Raw genomic sequence first — 4,803 nt, forward strand, 5'->3', positions numbered from 1 at the left:
AGACTTAGCTCATATGTTTTAAATAGAGTCGCCACTGCGCTTTACTGTTTCCAAAGGAAATGGGAGAAAGAGCGAATAAAACCCAAAGATCAAAACTAATAAAGTAAACAGAGATTTAGGTATGGGGGGTTTGTTATGCAAGGGGAAGGTTTTAAGCACCCCTCACATCTATATGGTACTCCATAGGAACCTCTTTGAAAATATTGTTATTTCTGTTACTATTATTTTCAAAATGCTTATGTGATTTTGTTTAAATAGAGTGGGGAGATGAGAAAAGAAGGTTTTAAAAGTGAGCACGATAAGATATCGGATATTAGGCCTACATACCCCTTTAACAATAGAGAAGTCAGAGCTTTTGTAGTTCCTCTTAAAAGGAAAATAAAAGAGCCAAATGGAAAAAATCATTTTGGGTGTTGAGCTTTAACAATATTCAACGGGTTTTTAAAATGTTAAGCTTTAACAATACTTAACAGTTTTTTTTTTAAAAATGGGTCAAGCTTTAACAATACAAGGTCCAATGGTCTAAGAGTAGTTTCACTAGGAATAAGTCTCCTCTTAGTACCAAGGTTTTAAAGAAGGGGGTTGGTTGAGCTTTAACAATACAAAACCAAGGGATGATTTTAAAAGGGTTGAACTTTAACAATACAAAACCATTTTCAAAAACAAGTGCAAAGCTTTAACAATACTAAGCACAAAGTAAAAGAGATTGGAAAAGAGATTGAGTACCTTGAAAATTTTAGTCAATACCATTCCCATTCCTTTGGATTTTCAACAATAACTTAAGCAATCAATCAATGGATACCTCAAGTGTGTGTGTGATAACATGTGTCACTAAAGACAAACAAGCGAGTATAACAAAGAGATCAATGCAAACTCAAATAGATAAAAGGATGTTTATACCTTGGAATCATTTCATGTATGAATGGAGATGATAAATGAATGGATGTATGAATATCTCATGCAATAAGGTTAGTAAACAAAGTATATATACAATGAATAAAGTACAAGTGTACAAGGATAAAAATCAACAAGTATATGTACATAAACAAAGACAACGATCAAAGCAACAAGTAATATTAACAAAGTGAGGCTAAAGATCATGGGTTTCAGATTAAGGTTTGAAGATTATGGTTTTAGAACCACATTTAAACCTAGTTGATTTTAATGATTACAGTACCATACTCTAAAAGAGATTAGGTCTAAGGGTATATGGTATGGTCAAGGAAACATTATCCTAACCCTAAAAATATTCGCACAAAAATATACAAGATCTTACTTAGTGAAAATATCAAAAAGAAATGACTTTTTTGGATTTTTAAACATATAAAAAGACTTGTTTTTGATTTAATTTTTAAATAATAAAATAAATAATATTTTTGGAATTTTAAATTATAGTCATAAAATACACAACTTAAATAAGGAGTGTGCTAAATTTCAAGTCAAAAGGATTTAGTTTGCTATTTCAAATAAATTATCACAGTTGAATAAAAACTGAAATAAAGAAGTACTAAAAATTAAGGAAATGTTGTCAATGGGGTTTGAACCCACGCCCTCACCTTTAAAAGCTAAAACCTTAGCATCTGAGCCAAGTGCTTATGTGTGATCATAAGGCGCTTCCAGCAAATAATATATGAAGACAGGTTCTAAGTGCTTAAAAATGAAAATAATTCACGAACCCACACCCTTATGGACACGCATTGCACACACACAAACCAACTTAGCCAAACGATGTAGTCAACAATAACACACCTTGCATTAAAGATAAAATGAAACAAGTTTGAAAAATTGAAGATGAACTTCATCTTCTTTGTTGGAACAACAACAACAATGATTTTTCAAAATTCAAACTTCTTCAGAACACAATCATTTTCAAAGATATAAACATCAAAGTTGTGTCATTTTTTCATACGAATTCAACCACATAACTTTCAAAAGTCAATTCAAACTAAAACACATGAATTTCTAGAAATCAATCAAGAACCCTAAAACTTCAAACAAAAATTAAATGATGAATGTACACAATCATTCCCTAAAACCTTAGGGCTATTAATCCCTACATTATTCTGAGTGGAATGGTATCAAGAAATGAAACAATTGATGCTTAAACCATAGAGCTCGAGTTTGATTTCCTTACCTCTGGAAATGGATAATGAACTGTTTCTTAGAGGTGTTACAGAACTATTGTTATGATCTAAATAGCTTCCTTAGGTCCTAGGGATGCTAACTGAGTGCCTGGAATGAACTGAAAGTACCTGGAACTTCAAACCAGATAGCACCTATAAAACAAGAAATGTGAGATGGTGGATTTGATGATAGGTGTTACAGGACTTGTTTGATGATTGTGATTGCTTCTATATGGTATATAGAAGGTGTTTGGATGATTAATTTGGGCAATGTATGAGTTTAATGAGAGTTTGAAGTTTAAGGCTTCAAAGGTATGTTAATGGAGGTAAAAGTGGTGATTCTGAGTTTGGGAGGTTTTTGAGGGTGGTGATTATGATGAACAACTTCTAAATGATGTATAAAAGCTGTTTGGATGGTTGTTAGACACTTAGAATTTATGGAACTAAAAATCAATCAAAGAATGCAAAGATGGAAAAATGAGAATTTTCGAGTTGGGTAGTGACTTGGAGAATTCTAGTGTGTTTGATGCCATGAGCCTTGCTCTCTAATTATAGGCATAATTTAGGGTTTATGGAGGGAAAAATAAAATCAAATGGAAGTCACATGTGAAAGTTGTACCACTTTTCTTGTTTGTGACGAAATAGGAAATCCATGGTTCCAATGGAAGGTACAAGGCTTTAAGCATGCTTGTATGGACTTTTTCTGTAGATGGGAGGCTTGCTTGTGATATTAAAATTGCTTTTGGTGCAGAAGAGACATGGGAGAGGCTCAATGAAAGAGTTGTTGGTGATTAAAGCCACTTTAGAAGAATGGAAGTCACCACTTTAGTCTTGAAATGGAATGGATTCTTGGACAAAGCTTGAAACACTTGGGTAATGGCTCAAAAGAGTGTGTAATCTTCTGATTTTGGTGCCTTGAACAAGTTAGAGGACCTGTAATTCATGGATCTTGCAGATTTTGTGAGTTTGCGTGGTTCTTCACTTTCATGGCTTGAATTCTAGTGTTAAGGTGCCCTCGTTGCAAAATCATATCTCATAGCTCAAGTAATGAAATTGCATGCTAATGGTCTCTTTGAAAAGCCCTTGCTACATAATTTAATCCACTTGTTAAAAGTTTTCTCAAACTCCTTTTGGATCATAGTGAAAAATTGCCATAAAGTTGGAAGAAATCCATGTTAAACACTTAAAATTTCTCTATGTCTTTTGAACATAAACTTCTTGATCATTATCTTCCAAATTAATCACTTTTTGAAGAAATGCTATTAGTGACAAAGTTGCTTATTTGGTCAAGATCTACAACTTTCATTTTGGGAGATTTTTGAGTTTGTAGGTGAAATTTGAAGTTCCCAAAATGAGGTCAAAATCACTTAAAACCCTAATTTTGACTTTTGTTGACTTTTTGATCTTTGATTGATTTTCTTATTTTTTTCGTGATCAAATGACTTTAATAATCATATATTGATGATTTTGACCCTCAAAAGTCCATGGTTGACCAATTTTCTCAAAAGTCCATAGTTGACCAATTTTCTCAAAAGTCAAAGGTTGACCCACACAATTGACTTTTTCAAATGAATTGCAATTTTGGGGATTCCCCATGAATCTAGATCTCCTATTCAAATGATTGGTATGAATGGACTATAATGTTGACTTTAAGACCCTTGGATCATAGTTTGAGCTATGGAGCTATGTCCTGATTAAAAGTCAACTCTCTAGGTGAATTAGGTCAACACCCTAATTTGGGCACCAGATGAATTTGAAAGTTGTTGATTTTGATTTGAGCCAACCTTGGGCTTTAATTTTGATGGTGATAATCACTTGGGCATATGAGAATGTTTGGGATCCTTTGTGGGCCTCAAAACCCTAATCTAGCTTAGGCCTTTTGATAAGTCTCTTGTCTTGGAACACAAGCAACAAACAACAACATTTTTGGTATTTTGTTTAGCGAATGATGTATGCATGATGATAATGATAATGATGAAGATCCTACTATGCACAAATAGGGTGGGATCTCAGTGGTCAAAAATTGGGGTACAACAGGATGTCACGACATCATGTCTGAGCTGAAGTGATGAGTGTTAATTAAATCTGTTTGATTTACAGAAGAATGCAGAATATTCTCTGAATATTATGAAAATCATATAAGGTGTTATATGTTCTAAAGGTCAGAAGAATCAATAATAAGATTTGAGGAATCAATCAGAAGAATGAAGTCAGGATATTTGAAGATTATATAGTTTTTAAATATTGAGATATTTCAGGAAACTAAATATTGAAGACCTTGTTTGTAGCAGAAGTTACTGCTAGTTTGTAACAGCAAATATGTTGCGATTAGAAGCCCAAATCTAGTTGGGTATAGGTTATAAATAGAAGCATTGTAACCTAAGAAAAAAGAGACAACCAAGTATTCAAAGATGTAATCATTAGGGTTTGTCAAGGTAAACCTTCGGGGTTGTGGGAAGGTTACCATGTGATCCTCGAAGCCTGTAGGTAAGAGGAATATTGTTCTTGGAGGAAGCTTTGAAGTAACTCCAAGTTGTTGTTCATAGTCAAGAATCTTGGCTAGGGATTGTCATGGAAGTATGTCTTCCAAAATGTTTGTCTGTCTGATCAGAATGCATTGGGAATTAGGTCGTTGCTACAGCTCCTGGGACTGGAGAACTGTACAACATTACTGTGGTAA

The sequence above is a fragment of the Vicia villosa genome, linkage group LG1 (genome assembly GCF_029867415.1).
Source record: "Vicia villosa cultivar HV-30 ecotype Madison, WI linkage group LG1, Vvil1.0, whole genome shotgun sequence".
NCBI lineage: Eukaryota > Viridiplantae > Streptophyta > Magnoliopsida > Fabales > Fabaceae > Vicia > Vicia villosa.